The sequence below is a fragment of the Sturnira hondurensis genome, unplaced genomic scaffold, assembly GCF_014824575.4.
Source record: "Sturnira hondurensis isolate 20B ecotype Veracruz unplaced genomic scaffold, ASM1482457v3 Scaffold0010812, whole genome shotgun sequence".
NCBI lineage: Eukaryota > Metazoa > Chordata > Mammalia > Chiroptera > Phyllostomidae > Sturnira > Sturnira hondurensis.
The window spans coordinates 2,221,787-2,236,112 of NW_028083443.1; the positions used below are offsets into that span (position 1 = coordinate 2,221,787).

The 14,326-nt window shown below is 37.6% G+C and overlaps 1 protein-coding gene across 4 annotated transcripts in view; it reads left to right on the forward strand.

The window, feature by feature from the left end:
* The first annotated feature begins 5,568 nt into the window (after window positions 1-5,568).
* The window catches only part of SCEL (sciellin), a 104,720-nt gene continuing 95,962 nt past the window's right edge, over window positions 5,569-14,326 (forward strand). For 3 of the 4 annotated variants that reach the window (XM_037059375.1, XM_037059377.1, XM_037059376.1), the window contains exon 1: window positions 5,570-5,718. The gene's annotated coding sequence lies outside the window, so the exon portion shown is untranslated. Of the gene's footprint in view, window positions 5,719-14,326 lie in introns of all 4 variants that reach the window. The other variant, XM_037059378.1, reaches the window with a different exon arrangement.

Consider the following 14,326-nt stretch of genomic DNA (forward strand, 5'->3'; position numbering starts at 1 on the left):
TATTATAGTCTATACATTAGCCAGGGATAGAAAAATCTGATAAGAAAAACAGATTTCTAAAACAGATAAACCGGAGTTTTGGCAAATCGCGAATACCCTTTGTGTACGCACACTTATTGTTAATGACCGTTATTCCTTCACTGAAGAGCTAGTACTAAGTGCTGTTCTGAGTCTAGAAACGTGCTATGTATTTAGATAGAATAAGGACAAATTGAACGGCCTGGTCTATGAAATATTTGGTGATGAAGAGACTAGTGTAAAGTGGAAAAATTGCCTGCAAACTGAAAAAAAGTCAGAAATGATAATCATGAAATTATGAAATAACTCTCTACATTTAAAAGTCGAACAAATGATGAAAGAAACAAATGCAAACAGGAGAAATAAACTGGTAAATCCATTACAGAGGATAATTTGGTAATATTTATCTACCAAAGTTAAAACGCACAAATCCTTGGATCCAGCAAGTGTATCTCTCAGAATTGACCCTACAGATATATACACACATGTGCCAAATGTTTGTACACAGTGTTACTCATTGCAGCATTGTCTGTTAGCAAACCTTAGACATGATGGACTGTCCATTAATATTGATGAAATAGGTTGTGGAATGCCCAGCAGCTGTAAAAAACACAATGTAGAAAGAGCTTCAGGATATAATGTGACAGGAAAGAAAGCAAGATTCAAAACAGTGTAACATGCAAACAATAATGTAAAAATGGAGGAGATAACTGTATCTTGCCTTTGCTTATATATGTATAAATGTCTCTGGAAGGACCCGGATGAAACTAATAATTGCTTTTTATTTGGAGTCTGAAGTTTGAGGGAAAGACTTTTACTGTATTCCTTTTTATACTTTTAATTTCTGAAAAATATAAATAAATGACTGATTCAAAATATCACATAAATAATTTTTTTAAAAACTGCATATAGATGGTTATATAAAACTTTATTCATAAAAATTGCCAAGACTTGATAGCAACCAAGATGGCCTTTGTTAGGTGAATAAATAAATAAGCTGTGACATACCAAGACAATCGAGTATTATTATTCAGCACTAAAAAGAAAGAAACTATTAAGCCATGAAAGACATGGAGGAAACTTAAATGCAATATACAAAGTAAAAGAAGCCAATCCCCAAAAGGCTACATACTATCTGATTCCAGCTCTATGACATTTTGGAAGAGACAGAACTGTGAGACGGTGAAAGGTCCGTGGTTGCCCGGGGCTTGGGGTAGGGAGGGGTAACTAGGCAGAGCATAGAGGAGTTTTAGGGCGTGAAACTACTCCGCATGATACTCTCATGGCAGATACATGTCATGCATTCATAAAAACCCGTAAAATGTACACCACCAAAAGTGATAGCCGGGTAGAAATTATGGATGTTGGGGGATTATAATGCGTCCGTGCAAGTCCATCAGAGGTAACAAATGTACCACCCGGGTGGGAGATGTTCGTAACAAAGGAGCTGCACATGTGAAGACACGTGTGTAAGGGAAATCCCTGTGCCTTACTTTCCACTTTGCTGTAATCCTAAAACTGTTTTAAAAATAGTCTGTTTTAAACCCCGACCCATGTGGCTCAGTTGGTTGTCCATTGCCCTGCAAACCAAAAGGTCACCAGTTCAAGTCCATGGAAGGCAATGGGAGGAGGCAACCGATTGATGTCTCTCTCTTGCATCAGTGTTTTTCTCTGTCTTGTTCTCCTTCCCTTCCCTCACTTAAAAGTCAAAAGTAAAGTACAATAATTATAAACAGTTATTTTGTGAAATCATCAATAATTGGAGTTTTAAAAAATTTTTATTTAAAAGGAAAAAAATAAAAAAAAATTAGTGAGTGAGAGTTATGCTATGCGGAAAGGCCCCTAGATTCTGAACTGATTCCTGGTCATTCTGTGGTCTGACGTTGTGATTTAATGTATGTAGGCTGTGATATAATATTTTTTTGTGCTATGAGTGATGCAGGTACATACATGCATGCATATTACATACGTTTTCTGCTAAAAGCCACTGTTCTTTTCTGTAACCTAATAGTCGGGCTCTGGCCTGCTGTAAATTTAGCTCACCCTGTAGTCTGGCCACAGTCTCCTGATTCAAGTGCCTGTTCTTTCTGGTGCTTTGGAGAGATGGTATAGCTTCCTGTCCAAGAATGTGGTCTCTGCAGCCAGCCTATCTAGACTGGAATTTTGGACACATCTACTTCCTCGCTCTGTGACCTTGCACTTTTGTTTTCTTATCTCTGTCATAGATAGAATCACAGGTCCTCAGAGAGTAGGGTTTTTGTGAGGATCAAATGAAATAACACATGTAGTGCACACAGCAGTGATTGGTCCGTACTTACACTATTGTTGTGTTTTTATCCATATTTTTGTTATCTTCGTTAGATCCTCACCAGCCATGCCTAATCTCGACTGGTTTCATTGGGCAAGAGTAGTTAGTTGCCTGTTTGAAGCATGAAGAAGACTCTGAAAGCTAGGAACTCCAGCCTGAGTCTTCTTGGTTCCTCCTGATGTTGCTGGTTGGAGCACGGGTTTGACGTCCTGATTTAAGACACCTGATGTCGTCATTGTGATCTGTCCAGTTGGTGAAGAGATCGATCTCGTGAGTCTTACTGCACCAGGGGAGCCCTGGGCAAAGGGGTAAGAGATTTGCCATAGTGAACAGTGGGCCTGCATAGAAGATGGGTTCTCGTCTCCTGTGGTGAGATGGGTTCTCGTCTCTCTGCTGTGCTCTGCACCTGCTTCACGGCGGTGCCATTTATGCGAATGAAGCAAGGCACCAGCTCTAGCAATGCTGACAGCAATTCATTAATTCTGGCATCCATCCACTCCCAGCCAAAGAGAAATGGTTCCCTGATTATCCCCATAATGATATACTCTTGTTTTAACAGGCACATTGCATACACTTCCTCCACCTGGGAGGACAATTGGGAACCCTCTATCTTTCCAACCCTCAAAAAGGCTCAGCCCAATATCGGTAGTTAGAGATGCTGACTTGCTCTTTCAGTATTTTTTGCATTTTCAGCCTCACTTTGGGAATCTTTCTGGGGTGAGGAGGTATCTCAGTCCATTCCAGTTGCTTTAACAACATACCATAGACAAGGCAGCTTAAAAACAACAGAAGTTTGATTCTCATATTCCGGATGCTGGAAGTCTGATACCATGGTACCAGCATGCTTGGGTGAGGGCCCTTGTCCTCACTCGTAGCAGCAACCTTCTTGCTGTGTCCTCACATGGTGGAAGGGACTCTGTAGGGTCTTTTACAAGGATACTAATTTCGTTCATGAGGGCTCTACCCGCTTGACCTAAGCACCTCCCAAGGGCCTCCTCTCTGCATACGCTCATCTTTGGGGGGTCAGAATTTCAACATAAGGATTTGTCAGGGCATGAGTGACCACAAACATTCGAACCACAGCAGGAGGGAACAACCATTTAATAACAATTACTAACTTAATGTATGACAAGCAGTTAGAAAAATGCCTGGCACATTCAAAGTGTTGTATACATTTTTCTATATTCATTATTATGTAGGAGTAGTGCCCTTTTCTGGCTGGTTGTTTCATTGGATCCAACACACAGAAAAAGCACTGTCGTGTGCCAGGAGATAGGGTCAGCCAGCACTTCCCCAACTGGGAGTGGGGGCAGACACCACTAATTAACCATGGTGCTCTCCTGGGGAAGTCCAAATCTGTCCTGCAAACCTCATGGTGTCTCCCAGGGCAGCCGGCACTCAGCAGTGCCAACCAAGAATGACATGTGCCATCCCAGGCCTAGGAGCACATGCTCCAAACAGACCTCAGGAACTCCAACACTCTCAGTGAAGTAGGCGTGGTGGAGTCAAGCTATTCTAAGTATGCTCAAGGCTTCCTAGTTCAAGGCCCGAGTGAGACCAAGGCCAAACCTATTTGGCCACCTCCACACCCATGAACGTTCTTGACTGACTTCTTCACATGCTGAAATTCTTAATTTGGGGCAGATTTTTAGCTGATTGCCCTTTTAGTGATAAGGTCTGAATTTTCCCTCAGCATTTAGAACTAGCTCTTTTTTTGGAATCAAAGATTTGGTTCCAAATGAGAGGACACTGGTGTGGTTTAGTGGTGTGGGTTCCTGGTACAAAAAAATAAGAGAAACCCTCAATTATGTGCAGAAATAATTGCTTAAAAGCTCAGAAGCCTTAAATGTACTCTGAGCACTGCATTTTACTTCATTACATGGTAAAAGCTTATTTTTCTGGTTCTATATTTTATGAAGAACAGAAACATACATTTAAACATTCCATATAATGGAAGTCACTACCTGTCCCTACAAGTCAGCTCTGAAACTGTGTTAGCCCTTCATTTGGCCAAATGAATGCTGAATATAACTTTTAATTTACTTTTTTAGTTCAGCCACATCATACCTTGGTTTTTTAACTTTCTCATCTGTAATATTAACATCCAACCTCAATCCAGCCAACATTTATGGGCATTGCAGAAATTTAAAACGTATTTCTATCATATTTTTCATATATAACATTCCATAAAAGGGCGGAATAAGCATACACACGTGTACATATGTTACTTTGAAGAACATTTTCCATTTTGGATTTTCAAATCCTTCCGCCTAGAATAAGGGCTCATTAGAGAGCTGATGTCCCAATTCCCAGTGGCTGCATACTGCAATTGCTGCGACTTCCAATCTGAATCTTTCTACTTCTCGTTATAGTCACTTCTGTGACTGTAGTTCAGCTGAACTGTCATTTTCAGGAGCTGTCTGAAAGCTGGAGGATGGGTTAATTGCTGGTGTGACAGATTAACAAAGATGACCCATGAAATTCTCATTACCCGGCTCCTCTCAGCGATGTTCCAGATGTGCTCTGCGACCATGACAAAACGTGTGTTTCAGAACCTGTGTGTTAGGAGCCCCCTCCTGCATTGTCCCTTCCTCACCAGAAGCAGGGGTTGAGTTTCTGTTGGGGCATAGGTGGGGTCTGCTGCTGCCCCTCAGACGGGGAAGAAGTTTAAAGTGTTCTTTCCACATTATTGTGTATGGTGGAAGTAATAAAAGGATCAGAATTCTTATATTTCAGAATATATTTTTCCTCTGAGAGTTTTACAAAATACTCCATGTGTAGAATTTGTGTGGCAGATTCCTTTCCTATTTTCTGGTCCTCAGGGTTCCAAAGGACTTTTCTATCTTTAAGAGCCTTGGTTCCTCTGAGTGCTCTACTTCTTGTGGGTGTATCTGTATCCTAACCTTCAGCCACTATGGGCAGACAGAGATTTCCCCTGTCCTGAGTTTTTCCTTTCTTTTTTTAAAAAAGAATCCAAAATAGGTTCGGTACTGTGCCACCTTGTCAGTGATATAGTTGTGTGTGTTGTTGATAGCAGTTAAAAGAGCCATAACACCAGCACATTTCTGGAGGGGTTTTTCTTTTTTTTGGCCAAACAAGGCCATAAATTATATGAAGAATTCACCGAACCAAGATGGTAGGTCTGTGAGGGAGCCTGTTTTCATTGAATTGGTATTTATACAAGGTGACACCCTCTTTCACACCACCCACATCCTCCCCGAATGACTCAGCCACTGAGGAAGAAGCCTGTGAACTGTTCATTACCACAGTCAGGTGGAGGTGGAGACCAGACTCAGTGAACTCCAGGTACACACATCAGTTTCAGCTGGATCCACCTGGGGAATCACCGTAGGCTGTTCAGACCAAAAGTCCTGGTTTTCTGCTCGAGAAAGGTACGTTGAGTTATCTTTGAAAACATAAGTATGTCTGCTTTAACCTGCATAACTTTCTCTGTTTTCTAAGCAACTGATGAAAATGAGAACTTACTGTATTAACTTTGTCTTTTTTGCAGTTAACATTTTGACAGCTTCCAACGGCTGTTCTGCTTGTTGAGAGCTTGTTACTCCTTGTTGTGATTTAAATCACATTGCTTCCAACTCCCTGGCAGTTTTACACATCTGCAGGTATCACAGAAATACACGGGAGCCTTTCCGAGTCTCCGTTTGGGAGCTGTCAGTCAGAGAGCCCCATCCTGTATGGGAGAGTAAATTCCTTCAGTCACCGGACCAGCACCCACTGTTCTATTTTCTCAAGTGACTATAAAATCACTTTTTTAAAAAGGAGCTCCCCATTTTTACAGATGATGCTTGTAACGAAGTGATGATACCTATTGTTTTATAGATAAGAAGTTATATTTGGGGGGTTTTGACGGCTAAAAGCACGACAAGTCACCGAGCTGTGGGAGAGGTACCAGACCCATTCCCCGTCCGCTCTGTCTTCCCCATTAAGAAAGTCACACAGTTTGCATCAATGTACCAAGGAATGAAGCAAGTGAGGGTTAAATGGGGCGTGTGGTTTCACAGGACTTTGTGTGCATCCGGTCAGCTTCTCTGTGTCATGCCCTAGGTTTCTACCCTAAGGACTGGTGAATGTATATGGGGGCAGTTTTCAATTTCTATTTATATCCTCATCCTGAAAAACCAGTTTTAGAAGCCCTTTGATAAGAATAGAGAAGTTATTTTAGTCAGGCATTCCTTTACAAATAATAGCTAAATTGACCTGTCTAACATGTTTTTTTCTCCACCGTCTCCATTCGTGATGCAGAGCTGCAGGAATGAAATGCAGGGGCCGCTCAAAATTTGCAACTAGCTGCTCTATGTCCTTCAGAGAGGCACTTCCCACAGTGTCACCAGGTGCTACCTTATGTTCTAGAGTTGTCATTGCTTCCCTTGCTGACCAGGTCACATCTGTCTCAGGGGGGTCTGGGGCTCAGTTCCTGAAGGTTATTGAAGAATTTTGTAATTTGGCTTTCGAACATTTATAGTGATCAGAGAGCTAAAATTTAACATTTGTGAATTATAATTTTATTTTGCATGAAATGCAATCAAGTTTAAAACTGACTTTCACTTCTACAGTTTACAACACAGATAAAATCTTTCTGGTATTTGCTGTACCAGTGTTTCAAGCATTGAGAAATCAATTTGAGAAAACTGAGATATGACATCAGTACAAATTTTAGTAAAACATTTGGTTGATTCTAAATGTCAGGATAGAAAGAGAATGTAGATAAGCAGGCCAGGGATTTTATTAAAATTTCAGCTTTGCGTAAATCTTAGATCCAACTGATGTAATTTTCAGTTAGAAAAGGCATGAAGTTTTCTAGTCTAACTCATGAATTTTCTAGATGAGGACAACAAAACATAAATATTAAGCAACTGGCCAAGATCAGAGTAAAAGAACTGGAATGAGAAGCCAGGTCACCTACCTGACTTTTGTCTTACTAAATTTCCTCAGTGATTTTTCAAATTTCTTTTGCATTGAATATGTAGTAGCAATAACTGAACTTTTTTCTGGTTTTATAAATGGACTACAAATGGCATAGAAATGAGAATTCTTACCCAGTGACACTTGAAAATTTATTATAGGGTGCATGATATGACTATGACATAATGGGGTATATTTTTAATTTGTGGTTTATGGAATCCATCTTGTTATTTAACATGTTGATGGGATTTTAATCTCAGGAACTGTTAGCCCCTCTATAGGAAGGTAATGCCTTTTATTTCTTTTTCTTGCCTAATTGCTGTGGCTAGGACTTCTAATACTATGTGGAATAAAAGTAATGAGAGTGGAAAATGGAGACAACTGTACTTGAACAACAATTTTTAAAAATAGAGGATAAAAAAAGCAGTGAGAGAAGGCAACTTTGACTTGTTCCTGTTTATATAGGAAATTCTTTCAGCTATTCACCTTAGGGTATGATGTTAGCGATCATCTTGTCATATATGTTTTTATCATGTTAAGGTATGTTCTGTCTGTACCCACTTGATGAGAGGTATTTATCACATAGGGGGCTCAAATTTTACATCTATCAAGATAACCAGATGATTTTTATCCTTCACTTTGTTAATATGGTGTATCACATTAGCTAATTCATGAATAGTGAAGCATCTTTGCATCCCTGGAATAAATCCCATTTTATTATGGTATTGATCCTTTTACTGTATTGTTGATTTTGGTTTGCTGATATTTTGTTGAACTTTTTGCATTAATACCTCCAGGGACAGTGTTATTTATTTGTAATTTTATTTTCTTGGAGTGTTTTTGTCTTGTTTTTGTATCATGGTAATGCTGGCCTCATAATATGAGTTTGAAAGAGTTCCTTCCTCTACTGTTTTTTGAAACAGTTTGAAATGGATTGGTATTAATTCTTCTTTGCATGTTTGGTAGAATTTACCAGTGAAGCTGTATGGTCCTGGATTTCTGTTTGGTGGGAGGTTTTTCATTAACTACAGGAATTTTGACTGTGATACCTGAGAGGTTTATTTTTCTGGTGACTTTGTAAACAAAACAGAGGATGTGTTTTGAATGACTGAACTCATACTGTGGAATAAACTGCATGTAATCATATACTTCACTAAGCAGTTAACTAAAGTAAACATGATTTAGCTGATAATGTCGCATACTTAAAGTGTTCTTTAAGAAGGAAGTGATAAAATCCTTGGCTAGCAGTCTGAAGGAAATCTTTGTTGGTTTTATATAGCTTGTCTGCTGATATCCTGCTTCTAGGCCATTTCTTGATTGCTTTTCCCTTGCTGAGAACTTTGAAGTAAGTGTTTTGTGTATTAATTGCTGCATATCTGTCTGCAATTGTTAAGTTCACTTTTTAATCAAAAGTCTCTATTCCATACATTTAAGTATTTCTAGTTTATTATAAAAATTCATGTGATTTTAGAATTTAGAAAAGATCTCTTCACAAGTGGCCGCTTTGTCAAATTACGACTACATTTGCTAGGTTTGCATTTTATATTAGTTGCTATACTTTTTAAAGATATAAATCATCCTTTTATTATGATCATTAGTTGGAAGAATGCACTTTATAGCTATCCATTAAAGACAACTGGCTTACTTCTAGACATGAGAACACATCTGAGTCCTGAATAGTCATTATAATTGTATGCTTGAAAGTTCTAAGCATCTAAATAATTTATTCTGTGTTTCTACACCCAATTTCTCTGGCCTAAAATGTGATTATGTTTGCTTTATATGGAATCTTTGGGGGAAAGCAGTGAACTATAAGCCACACTTTCAAACTGGGATACACACATCTCGAGAGACTACGGCAATATTCCAGAAAAGCACAGAAACCACATGCTAAGCATTGCACATCTACATTGAGAGTTAATTTTATTTTATTTTAATTTGTTTGTTGTTGTTCAATTACAGTTGTCCTCATTTTCTCCCCAGTGCTCTCCCCTGCCTACCCACCCCTCACCTTTAACATTCAATCTTCCCCCCATCACATTGTCTTTGTCCATGGTCGCTTTACACATGTTCCTTGACTTGATCTTTTTTCCTTCTTTCCACCATTATCCCCTTCTCTCCTCCTCTCTGGTCACTGTCAGTTTGTTCTTTATATTCTTGTCTCTGGTTATATTTTTGCTTGTTTTGTTGATTATGTTTCACTTATAAGTGAGATCATATGGTATTTGTCTTTCACCACCTGACTTATTTCACTTAGCATAATGCTCTCTAGTTCCATCCATGCTGTAGTGAAGGGTAGGAGTTCTTTCTTCCTTTCTGCTCCATAGTATTCTATTGTGTAAATGTACCATAGTTTTTTGATCCACTCATTTACTGATGGACACCTAGGCTGTTTCTGGCATGTGGCTATTATTAGTGCTACTATGAACATTGGGGTGCATAGGTTCTTTTGAATTGGTGTTTCAAGAATCTTAGGGTATAATCCCAGCAGTGGAATTGCCAGGTCAAATGGCAGTTCCACTTTTATTTTTTTGAGGAAATTCCATACTGTTTCCATAGTGGCTGCATTAGTCTGCATTCCCACCAACAGTGCACTAGGGTTCCCTTTGCTTTGCAACCTCACTGGTACTTGTTATTTGTTGATTTCTTTATGATGGCCATTCTGATCACTGTGAAACAGTATCTTACTGTGGTTTTAATTTGCATCTCTGTGATGGCTAGTGATGCTGAGCAGCTTTTCATGTGTCTCTGGATCCTCTGTATGTCTTCCTTGGGGAAGTCTGTTCCAGTCCCTTTGCCCATTCTTAACTGGGTTGTATGTCTTCCTGGAGTGGAGTTGTGTAAGTTCTTTATATATTTTGGAGATCAAACCCTTGTTTGAAGTATCACTGGCAGATACATTTTCCCATATGGTTGGTTTCCTTATTGTTTTGCTAATGTTTTCTTTAGCCATGCAGAAGCTTTTTAATCTGATGTAGTACCATTTGTTTATTCTTTCTTTTATATCCCTTGCTCTAGGGGACGTATCAATGAAAATATTGCTGCATGGAATATCTGAGATTTTCTGCCTATGTTCCCCTCTAGGACTTTTATGATATCATGACTTATATTAGTTAATTTTAGTTAAAACATTTTTCAAAAAACCACTCACCTAAAACACTGCCCTCTTCTCTACTACTCCTTCCCAGCATACTCTCTTTTATCATTAGTTAAAAGTTTGAAAGAATTAAATCCATGCCTAGCTGACATGGATTTAATCACAACCCCACTTTAGCCAAGGGTAGCTTGCATGATTCTGCTTGTCTTACAACACCAACAAATAAAAAGAAAATTTCAGGTTCCTAGGAAATGATATATAAACACATATATATCATATAATATAACCATTCATATTATTATTTCTTTCATAGTAGCACAAAGAAATGTAAAACATCGAGGGAAAAAATCTCTGTAAGAAATATGTGGTGCTCAGATGAAGAAAATAAAAATATTCAGTGTAAAGTCTTCTTTGAGCACTGTTCCTGGGTGGGCAAATTGAATAGCACAAGTGTCAGCTCTCCCTAAACCGTTACATAGGATTCATGCAATTCTAATAAAAAGTTCCAATAGAATATGTATCCCAGCATTTGGGAACCAGACAAAGTGATTTTCAAGTTTATCTGAAAAAAATGAATGAATGAAAATAGCTGATAGAATTTCAGCAAATAAAATTAGTTAGGGATGTTTGTACTAGATATTAAAGTATATTATTAAAAAAGAATAATTAACAAATTTCTTGAATAGAAAAGACAGCTACAGAGCATATTCTAGACACTATTAGAGTTTAATGTATGGCAAATGAATTTTATATCAATGAGCACCAACCATTACCAAAGTAAACCCATATAGGTTAGAGAAAAAAGTATAAACTTATAATTAATCTCATTTGTTCAATAAAATATTCCTCTGAAACTGATTATGTGCCAGATGCTGTGATAAACTTTTGAAATACAACTGTGGAGAAGACGGTCTTGGTTATGCTCTGAAGATTTACACATATGTGTGTGTGTTGGGGATGATGGAAGGATACTTAGCACACAAAGGGGCAGTCAGTGTGGAAATGTTATAAAGAAGTACCCTTTGCCATTTGAATACTTACTTGGTAGGGCCCTTAACTCAGCCTGAGTGTGAAGACATGGGGCAGGTTGGGATGATATCACTGAATACTTCCAGGAGAATATCTAATGCATGACTTCAAACAGAAGTCTTTCCTGAAAAAAATTACATAGTGATCAGAGTATCTTAGACATATGCCATAGAGTGAGCTCAATAGCTTAAAGGTGATGAAAAGCATGGAGCCCTCAAGGAATTGTAAGGACTCACTGTAGCTGAATGAAGTTAGAATTTGAGTGAGGAACAGGAAGTGGGAAGAAATAAGGCTGTAGACTATGAACTGGTAAGCCTTATTAACAATTTGGATTTTATCCTGACTGAAAAAGAGCACCACTGAAAAGTTTTAAGGTGAGAATGGATTAGAAGAGAGGAAATTGAGAGATTGGAAATGTAGCTGGGAAGCTTCTATAACAGTAAGATTATGGTAACTTGAATTGGTGTCTTGAAAATAAAAAGAAATTCAATCCAGAGATATGTAGAAGTCAAGTTGTAGGACTTGGTGACTGTGTGGATTTCGAGCTCAGAAAGTTTCATGAATGGGCTACAGGGATCTTTGAAGACTAGAAGAGTCCATAAGACAGGGAATGCAAAATAGAAAGCTGCTGATCAAAGGAAAAATCACAATTAGAAACTCAATGAAAATCTGGGAAAATACATATGAGTATTTATGATAAACAAAATTTTAAGAAATCCATAATTATAACCAATGGGTAATTTACAAAATAAGAAATAACCAATAAAATGAGAAAATACACAATTGAAGCAAAAAATTATCATCTATTAAATTATTAAACAGATTAATAAATGACTCAAACTCCTGACAAATGTATGGATACTTATATGTTGCTGGTGGATTACAAATTTATATAAGGTTTATGGAAAGAATTTGACAATAGGGACCAAGAACATTTTAAAAGTTATACCACTTGGCAAGTAATTTCACCTTTAAGGATCTGTTCAAAGAAAACAATCAGAGAGATATTCAATGATTTTTGTATGGTTTTGTTGCAGAAAAATTACATGATATTGATAGGTAGACCTGTAAGATGAAATATTCTGTAGTTGCAAAAGAAACAATTTTCTGTAATGGCATAATCAATAAAATATATTTTTAAAAAACAAATAATTTTTAAGTGGCACTGGAAAAATGTGTACCTGTAGGATCTAATAGGCAAGAAATAACAATGATTGATGAAAAGTGTCTGATTTTTTTGTACTTTCTTATATTTTCCACATTCTCTTTAGTAAGTATGGATGACTAATATAATGAGAAAGACATAAAATTGCTTATATATAGAATTGGGATAATAAATGACCACATGACACAGGTGTTATGAATATGAAATATGATAAAGTATTAAGATAACTGACAGGGTTTTGACCCATGGTACGTGGTCAAATTTGGGTCTTCACTCACTTAACAAATATTCTCAGTTAGAACTGGCAAATAACCTGTGCATGGCTCTGGTGATTGGTCATTCTTATTAGACAGTATTCTTATTAATGAATATTAGGCCAGTGTTTTCTCAAATGAAACAGATAACTGTCTCAGAGAGTGGAATACTTTATGTTTATACTTAATGTTATCATTTTGCAGGAAAGATAACTGGAAAGATAACAAGGGTGGGTGAGAATTTTTTATAAAAAATAAGAACCAGCAGTAAGAAAATTTTATGGTTGGTAGGTACCAGACTCTATACCTCTGGCTAGCTAAAAGATTTTATCTATGCTACATTTTGAACTTTTTTGTCACCAGTAAGCAGGTTTTGCAATGTTAAACTCAGACTGTGAGGCCATGTGACTAAAGAAATAGTTTTCAACCATTATGACACACAAGATGGTGGAGGAGTAAGTGGAAGCTACACTAACCTCCTCCCAGGACCAATCTGGAATTGCAACTTCCAACCATCACCAGCCTGATGTGTCTGCCAGCCTGATTATTTTCGATTTCCTTCTCCGCTGCGCATTTAGAATAAACACAGTCCATTAATTTAAATGGACTTGTTGACATTTACACTTCATGAAATTCTGTTTGTTTCCTCCTTAGATAATACATTCCATTTCATGTTCTTTCAGGTAATAAGTAGTTGTTTGATGTTTTGTTTTATTTATCAACTAGAAGACAATGCTTCTTTATAGGTATGTGCACTTTATTTTATTTTTTAAATTATATTTTGATTATGCTATTACAGTTGTCTTGATTTTCATCCCAACACTGAGTACCCCCACTCTCTCAGGCAATCCCCCCACCATTGTTCATGTCATGGGTCATGCGTATAAGTTTTTTGGTTATTCCATTTCCTACAATGTACTTTACACACCCATGGCTATTCTGCAACTACCTATTTGTACTTCTTAATCTTCTCACTTCTTCACCTGTTGCCCGACACCTTCCTCCCCATCTAGCAAGCATCTGAACACTCTCTGTATCCACGATTCTGTCTCTGTTCTTGCTTGCTTAGTTTGTTTTTTAGATTCAATTATTGATAGATTTGAATTTTTTGCCATTTTATTGTTCATAGTTTGGATCTTATACTTTTTCTTTAAAAAGTCCTTTTAACATTTTATATAATATTGGTTTGGTGATGACAAACTCTAGATTTTTTCTTGTCTGGGAAGCTCTTTATTTGCCCTTTAATTTTAACTGATATTTTTTGCTGGGTAGAACAATCTTGGCAGTAAGCCTCTGTTTTTCATGACTTTGAATATTTCTTGCCAGTGCCTTCTATCCTGCAAAATTTCTTCTGAGAAATCAGCCGATAGTCTTATGGGAACTCCTTTGCAGGTAATTAGGTGTTTTTCTCTTGCTGCTTTTAAGATTCTGTCTTTATCTTTAACCTTTGGCATTTTAATTATGATGTGTCTTGGAGTGGGCCTCTTTGCATCCATCTTGTTTGGGACTCTGTGCTTCCTGGACTTGAACAT